Below are 8,871 nucleotides of genomic sequence, written 5' to 3'. Positions count from 1 at the left end.
TGATCATATTTTGTTTGCCAGAAAAAAATGAAGACTGAGGCCAGAGTGAAAAGTGAGGGGAAGGCAGGCAGAGAAGACCCAACCTGAAATTACAGGGAGGCATAATTGAATCACTCAAGTGAAACAAGAAGTGTGTTCCCGAGACCTGCCTGAAGCACAGTCTTAGTGAGGGGAGTGGATGCGACCCTGCACCCGGCCCATGGGGACCTTCTGGGGCGGGGTGAGTGGGAGGGAGCCTCCTCCTGGTGTCTCTCCACTGCCTCCTCCGCGGACCCGGCTCTCCTCCCCAGGCTCTGCTGCGACCTTGTGTTTTGCCGCCAGGAGGCCCGTTTCCTGCCCTCCACTGTTCTCCTACCATCTCTCTTTCCTGGATTCTCTGGGCTGCTACCGGCCAGGCTGGAGACACAGGCATCACAAGACCTTCCCTGCGGCCCGTGAGCTGCCCTCACCCCGCCCTCCTCCTTTGGTGCTGGGTTAACGGGGTGCCTGGTGTTCATTACTGAGACTTTCCTTGCTCGTGGTTTCCTCCCTTCCTGATGGTGGGATGCGCAGGGCAACTAAAGACATTTCTGAATTTCCCTGAATGTGCATGCTAGATGAACCTAGTTTGCTTATAGCAGAATCGTGTTGTTTTAAAGAAAGATTTTTATGTTCCTATTGAAAACCACTGGAAACCCCCCAAACAGGAAATGGTGACATCTCAAAGTCATACCTTTACATGACAAAAGCAAGTTGTAAACAACACACATTATTTGCCTGACTGAACTAAAAATGAACCTATATTATCTGTGTAAATAAATATATATTTGAAAATGTTTTTTAAAAAGCTGGAGGAATATGTACAAGTGAACCACAGATACTTTGATAGGATGAAAGAGAAATTCTACTTTTACTCTAAATTATCCAGTTTTTTTGTGTATTTTTAACTCAGGAGGAACTTGAACAAGAGTGTATATTGTTTGTATTTAAATAAACACTTTACATACGATTGTACAGAACCAGCTTATCATAAAAACCGGACCAATGTATTTCAGAGTCAAGCAAATGATAAGCTGCGTAGAAGAGAGTGAATACCTGCTGAAGAGTTAGGGACAGAAAGAGCACACGAGCAGCACAAACAGTGAAACGCTGGCTGCACACTGCTGTTCCCCTCCAGTCACTGGGTCATTCCCTGAACATTTGCTGGGTTTAAGGCAGCCTGGAAGTCAGTCACCTGTCCAAGGCACGTCTGAATTGATGCCAGGCCCATAGTAAAAATATGTTTTAATTAGTATCTCTCAGAGGTAGAAAAAGTACAGTTTATTCTCTAAACTTATTTTGGCCCGTTCTATAATGGATTGTTCCGTTAAAAACAAAACACTCAAACCAACATTAAAAACCACCCTTTTGGTGTACCTGAAAGCTTTTGCCATTTTAGAGCTTTCTCTTTTGCTGTCATCTCTTAAACATGTAAAATAAATACAGTCAAGTCCCCTCAGGAGGGGCTACTCAGGGAGCTCTGGGCCTCAGTCGTTCCTAGGAATAAAAGTGGCAACGAGCAGTTTTGCTCCAGAACTCTCAAGGCATTTTGGTGTGGGATAATCGGGACCCGTGGAAAGCACATGATAGCCTGATACTGTTTCTTACATCTGCCACAGCTCCGTGATTTTCAATATCTTACTTTCTGTAACAAAAGATTGAGAATGCTCAGGAGAGAGCATAAATATAACTACATACTCGTTATAAATAGCATATAAGTAGAAAGTATAGTCAGATGTGAGTCTAACTTAGCTTAATATCCTAGTTCCTGTGGCTCTCAGTCCATAAGGCTCAGACTACATTCCTCGGGCACCTCTACAGATTGGACAGTAGGTGGCGCTTTCAGCCTGTTTGAAACACAGTTCACGGGCTTTGGCTTGTTTACTTGCTTTTTAACTGTTTTACCACCATTGCACAGAAAACCGAATAATTTGGTACATAAGTGTATGAAGTCCAGATCAATGTCATGGGAGCAATTCCAGAAGAACACAGAGCCATATAACTGATCTGTAGGAAGCGTTTACAAATATCCACAGAAAAGACTTTACCTCTCCATAGATTCAAACTGAAAACAGAAAGTGAAAGTCACTCAGTCGTGTCCGACTCTTTGGGATCCCTTAGACTGTAGCCCGCCAGGCTCCTCTGCCCATGGAATTCTCCAGGCAAGAACACTGGAGTGAGTTGCCATTCTCTTCTCTAGGGAACCGTCCCAACCCAAATTATCCAGTAATAAAACGCTTTTAGGGTTTGTGTCACAGATGCTCTTTGCTACTTTGATTCCTGGTAATGACAGAATCTCAGGTCGACCTGGGACCCGCCTTAAAGTAGTTTGTGTCCTGTGACTCTGGTCAGACACATAGACTTTAGTTCGGTTTTCTTGTTTGGAAACAATTTGACCTAGCTGCTCACAAGCGAAAAGCTAACTACTATACCTTAAAATGTTCCAGTAGAGTACAGTCAGGTGCTCTTGATTCTAGGTACTTCAAAGGATGCTTTTAAGCCTTGTCAGCCAGCAGCTTCTCTTGATTCTGAAAGCTGGGTTTACTAGGGACTGGCAGCAGTGAAAGTGTGATGAAATCACTGCAGCGGTGTTGAGCTTCAAAGCACAGAATCTGTACAGACCAGGAACAAAGATAAAATATTCTGAAGGGGTGAATCCAGGGCATTTACTCTTATCTGAACAAAAGCTTGTGCACAGATGCATTTTATGCATCACTTCTGGGAGGCCACAGGCTCCCTGGGCTCTCCAAATCCCTCAGGTTAAGAGCTTCTGGCCCGGGAGTGAAAGAAAGTAAAAGCCAGCACTTCAATCTTCCCCATTCCGACCTCTGGTCCCATCGCATTCCGACCTCTGGTCCCATCGCATTCCGACCTCTGGTCCCATGAGAGGGACGGTGGACGCTCAGCGCGCTGTCCCAGCCGCAGGCTGCCAGAGGAGTTACAGGAGCAGACCTGCCCAATGGCGCCGCTGCTTCCTGCCTGCTGCCGGGCCTTGTGAGAAGGCCCCCAAGGAGATCTAGGAAAAGCAAAGGGGAGTCCAGCTCAGCAGAGCAGCCCCGAAGCACAGGGAGTTAAAGACACAGGAAGCACGAGTCAGGTCAAGGAAGGACCCCTTTCTGAGGGCTGCGCTGAGAACGAGTGTGACTGAAGCGTCCTGCTCCCTCCGCATGGGTCTCTGCGTCTGCAGGCACTTCCGGTTTGCCTCCCCGTGAGCAGCGGCTGCTGGTCAGAAGGCAGATCTTTTCTACCATCAATAAACTGTCTTTTCCCCGCTGTCAGCCCTGCAATCTGGCACTATATGCTCCTTGTTCCATTGGAGCTAACACTTCTGTAAAAGGAGATCTAACTGTCAAGAGTTCAAAATTCCAGGGGTCTGTGGAGTCCTGCCACCAATTCACCCCCCAGAGTTGTGTTTGAATCAGGTAAAAACGCTCATTACAGGCTTAGGATTGAGGATACTAAAGTGAGAACATGAATGAATTTAGAACGTTTGGAAAGTCTGATTTTAAAAGTATTTGTTTATCTTTAAAGTCCAATAAGAAAATTTTACTCTTGCTTATTTTGTCTGAGGAATAAACATGGAAAGATACTGAAAAAAAAAAGCTACGAAATTTGAGGCTTTGAAGAAGGGAATTAAAAGAGAATGGGTCTCATGAAGAGTAACTCCTTTCAGATGGAGAAGCTGAGAGGAGAAAGAAATTGATTTAAGAAAATATCTTACTATTAGAGCTGAGGCCTTCTGCCATTTAGTCAAATTTGCTTTTCTGCATGCAGGGTCACCTTATACAGACTCGTATAGACACACAATGCAGCTACCATCTCCACTGATACGCAGAGGGGTGCCCTGGCCACCGCTTCAGACCACCTTGTGGGCACTCAGGATGCTCAGGACTCTGTCCTGTGTGTGTCTGGGAAGTGACTCCCAGGAGGTCCATCCACTGAGCCGAGTTTGTCTGTTTTCAAGCAGCCCTTTAAGTCCCTGAGGCCAGCGCCCCTCTCTCACCACATAAAATGTTCCCCCGTGTGTCACTGCTCCTCATAAACATGGCTGCTGCTTTTATAATCAGTCTTCAGATATGGTCACCTGATTCTGTTATTTTTTATTATGCTGAAGTCAGTCAAGTGTCTTATATCTTACTAGCATATTAATATGTCAGATTCAGAGAAATAATTCAAGGATGAAGCCAACTGATTATCCTCCTATCCATATGAAGTATAAATATAATCTCTGGAAGATGGTGAAGGACAGGGAAGCCTGGTGTGCTGCAGTCCATGGGGTCGCAAAGAGTTGGACATGACTGAGTGACTGAACAATGATAAAATATTATCTCAATTGATAATGAATGTACAGGGCATAGGGGAAAGTGGGAGAAAGTGTTTTAAAAATTGGATCAAGCGTAGCTAGTAAAATTAGCAGTTGCAAATGTTGTTTGAGGGAAGAACATAATGAATTATGAATTAGGAAATTTTCGTCTTATGTGAAAGGAAAACAGCAAAAGTCACAGAACATCCTCATGAGTAGACAAATTTATTTATTTAGAAACTGCTTATTTTCTGTCAACCAATTTCCATTTTAAGAGTTTGTGGGGTTTCCATAATGGCTCATGGTAAAGAATCCTGCCAATGCAGGAGACATGAGTTCAATCCCTGGTCCAGGAAGATCCCATGTGCCTTCAGAGGAACTAAGCCCGTGCACCACAACCACAGAGCCTGTGCTCCACAGCCTGGGGGCCACAGCTCCTGATCCCACGCTCTGCCACCACTGAAGCCTGGGGGCCCTGGGGCCCACGCTCCATAACAAGAGAAGCCGCTTCAATGAGAAGGCCAGGCACCACAACCAGAGACTGTGCCCCGCTCACCGCAACCAGAGCAAACCTGTGCAGCAGCAAGGACCCAGCACAGCCCCCACCGAAGAGAAGAGCCTGTGAAAGAACAGCTGAAGCCCACCCAGTGCTGTGCCTACCCGTCCAGTGGCCTGAGCAGTGGGCGCTGCAGGCCAGCCTTCAGGGGTAACTGCGGAGTAGGCAGCAAGCTTGCCTGCCTGCCTGTGGACTAGGCCAGCACCTCAGATCCAGTAGCGTTGCACTCAGCTGCTGAAGTGACCCATTCACGGTGAAGTCCTCCTTGGTCAGAGCTTGCTCAGCTGGCACCTGCTCTTCCCTTTTAATCTCTTCAGAATCTGCAGATGTAGAGATCAGGCACGACCTCCCAAGAGTGTTCACAGGAAACGGTGCCGCGCACGGGCAGAACTTCCCGGGTGAGCATCCGCCAAGTCAGACCCACCGACAGCTCCCTGGTTGCCGGGAATGGGTCGTCTCCAGAGTGCAGAGGAGAGTCCGTGTCACACAGACCGATGGTAAGAAGTTCACATACATGCCTCTGGGAGAGGCCAGCGGTCAGCCCTGGGATCGTAACCACCAGGAGTCTTGGCTCCTGGAAGCTGCCTGGGTCTGGTTAGTGGAGGCTCCAGGAGCGAAGCGGCTGACCAGAGGAGTGGTGGCAGCAAACTGCAGCTCAGCTCGCTGGCGAGGGTTCCTGGAGGACGCAGCAGGGACAGCAGCTGGGTTTTCAGTGGCAACGATGGCATGAGCTGCCTACAGAAGCTTCTCCCAGGTTCTCTTCGGATTCCTAGTGTAGACGCCGCCACTTTTCCTTCTGTAGATGTACTGCTCCGTTGGGAAGTAAAGGTTGGTTCTACCTAAGAGGGCCCCTGCTGCAAGGAACGTGATGACGTCGTCCTTCATTTGCCGGACATCAAGGACCGAGGATAGTGTAAAAGATTCACTTCACAGTATGACAAGAATCCAGACAGTGCCGTATGGACCACTGTCTGAGTAGCGTGGGAAAAGCCTGAGAAGATGTTTTAGAGAAGCCAGATAATCTTTCTGATAAAACAAACTTGACTTTCATTCAGTTTGTAGAAATAACGCTGTGAGTTTTATTCTTTAGAGGTTTAAATTTTTTTGTAATGTCTTGGCATTTCTGAGAAACTTATAATACATGTACAAGGTTCAAGAACCTAGAAATATAAAATACTTCATATTCCATTGTTCCTCCTACCGCCTCCCTTCTTGTCAAGGCCCTGCTGCTTCCACAGTCAGTCACGTGTTTTGTTTCTCAGGAATAGTTTCCAGACGTTTTTTTTTTGTTTCTTTGCTTTGTTTTGTTTTGTTTTTTTCTAAGTATTTATTTGGCTGTGCCTGCAGGACCTTTTCCATGGGAACTCTTAGCTGTGGCATGTGGGTTCTACTTTCCTGACAAGGGATTGAACTCAGGCCCCTACAATGAGAGTGCAGAGTCTTAGCCCCTGGATCAGGAGAGACGGCCCAGAATGTCACTTTATGGATACACAAGCAACTATGAATATCTACTTCTTCATCACTCCACATGTGGTGCTAATGGTAAAGAACCCACCTCCCTGTGCAGGAGACATAAGGGACTCAGATTCAATCCCTGGGTCTGGAAGATCCTCTGGAGCAGGAAATGGCAACCCACTCTAGTATCCCTGCCTGGAGAATCGCCATGGGCAGAGGAGCCCGGTGGGCTACAGTCCATAGTGTCACAAAGTGTGGGACGTGACTGAGTGACTGAGCACAACCACATTTAAAACCATACATGGTCGCACACTGTGCACAGTGTTCTATGGTATCTTGCTTATATTCAGCTGACAATATCTTGGGAATATTCTCTTGGGACACTATTTTCCACAAATCAGTCCACTGAATAGATGATGTACTATAATACGCTTTACTGGTCCACATTGGAATAAACACTAATATAAAATGACATCTTGACATCACAATAAACAATGTAATGCATAACCTTAGCCTAATTTATTCCATTGCAGGAAAATGTATCAATTTCTAATGCATTAGGAATTTCTACAAATCTAATGGATTTGTAGCCTGAAGTATTTGTAACTGAAGTATAGCATGTGATAGGATGTTGATGGTAAAGTAGCACGTTGCTGGATTCCCCACCCCCAAGGAGCTATGCAATGATCATTTCTCTTTCCTTAAGACTCAACCTCTCCTCTCCCAGATTTCTCCCTGATCTGTTTTCAAAAACATTCTCCAACCTCTTCTGCCCTTGTGACTTCTCTATAATCTGCTCCTCTTCTTAGCACTGTCCTTCATTCTCACGCCCTCATTGCCTGGTCTGGTCTCTACCTGCCATCTCAACATTGCCCATCATTGCTCCACCCACTCCCCTAGAGACGGTATCAATATGGCCAGATAGATGGTTGAGTATAGAAAAATGGTTCGTGGATGATATTGAATCACTGAGCCTGGATGAGAAGGAGACATCCACAGGGAGTCTAAGGTAGCTGGGGAAGAAGCAGAATTTAGGTTTTATGTGTGGTCTTCACTCAGGGGAAGATGCTACAGGGCCCACCAGGGAAGGAGAAGTCAGAGTCAGAGGTAAATACTTGGGAGGCGGTGTCCAGAAATTCCAGCAGGAGCTCTGGAGAGAAGAGTGAGGGAGAGCACCTGCTGTGAAGCTGTTGTGAGTGTCAGGCAGGGACACACATGGGGCAGCAGAGAAAGGAGCAGGAAGGTGATAACAGGCTTCCCAAGGGAGGGAGGGTGTCACGGTGATAGTGATGTGCACACAGTTACACATGTCACGGAGATGAGGGAGGATGGAAACGAGCCAGTGAGAGGGGAGGGCGGATGCAACTAATACATCCTGTACGCTGTTTCCTGAGAGGCCAAGAGCAGAGGCCGAGAGGCTGAGCCAGAGCACAGGACACAATGAAGGAGACATGAAAGTTGATAAATAAAAACATAGGTGTTCAAATCAAGATTGTGTTTAAAACGCTCTTTTAAGGAATACAATTGGGATTTTAAGGAACTCCTTTTAAGGAATATAGAAATAAAATTGCAGGTGAGATATTAATTCTTAGATGATTCACAAGAATGACTCCCCTGCCTAAAGAGTGACACCATCAGAAGCAATTCTGTGCAGAGGAGAGCGGGGAGACGGCACAGCATAGTGGTGGAGACACGTGGTCGATGGAGACGCTGGGCCTTCACAGGTGGAGGGGGTTCCTGTAGACCCCAGGGGAGTCCTGTAGACTCCCTGTGTGCTGAGAACATTGAGCAGGAGTTACTGGAGCCATTGAGAGTCCCGGTACTTGAAGGGTTTTTTTTTTAAATATAATTTTATTTCTTTTTGGCTGCCCCGGGTCTTCTTTGCTGCCTGCAGGCTCTCTCCACTTGTAGCGAGCAGGGCCTGTGCTCTAGTTGGGTGGTTGGGCTTCCCGCTTTGGTGGCTTCCCTTGCTGTGGAGAGCTGGGCTCTAGAGGGCCTGGGCTCAGTCTTTGCGGTGTACAGACTTAATTTCTCTGTGGCATGTGGGGTCATCTGGGACCAGAGATCGAACCGGTGTCCCCTGCACTGCAAGGTAGATTCTTAACCACTGGACCACCAGGGAAGCCCCTGTACTCGAAGTTTTCATTGGAGCTACCTAAAACATGATAAAAGTGATCTCAGCAAAAGGGGGAAGGAGCAGCGAGTGCACGGCCTGCTTTCCACCAAAGAGAGCCTGCTGGGTTTGCACAGACCCCTTTCCGTTTCTGAACCACACTTGCCATTTACGCACTTCCTCTTTCTCCACCTAAAACCCACACATCTCTTAAATTCTCCAAGCAATCTTCCTGGTGGCTTTCTTCCATGGGAGTAGAATTTCTAGGCAAAAGATTCTGTGCAATCTTTCTATGTGAATATCAGAAGAAGGTGAACATTTTGTTTGAGGTAATTGTTCTGGAAATTCAGAATGAAATATGTTTCAGCTCACATTGGCCAAACATGCTGTACCTGGCCTCAGCCTCCTGTATTTTAGTTGGCTCAC

At 46.8% G+C, this 8,871-nt stretch overlaps 1 pseudogene; it reads right to left on the bottom strand.

The window, feature by feature from the left end:
• Positions 1-3,342: 3,342 nt before the first annotated feature.
• On the bottom strand, positions 3,343-7,271 carry LOC112445415 (small ribosomal subunit protein uS2-like; annotated as a pseudogene).
• Between the last annotated feature and the right edge of the window lie 1,600 nt (positions 7,272-8,871).

The sequence above is a fragment of the Bos taurus genome, unplaced genomic scaffold, assembly GCF_002263795.3.
Source record: "Bos taurus isolate L1 Dominette 01449 registration number 42190680 breed Hereford unplaced genomic scaffold, ARS-UCD2.0 Leftover_ScbfJmS_1304, whole genome shotgun sequence".
Taxonomy (NCBI): Eukaryota; Metazoa; Chordata; class Mammalia; order Artiodactyla; family Bovidae; genus Bos; species Bos taurus.
The sequence above is the reverse complement of the archived record's forward strand: the minus strand, read 5'-3'. Positions and strand labels throughout refer to the sequence as shown.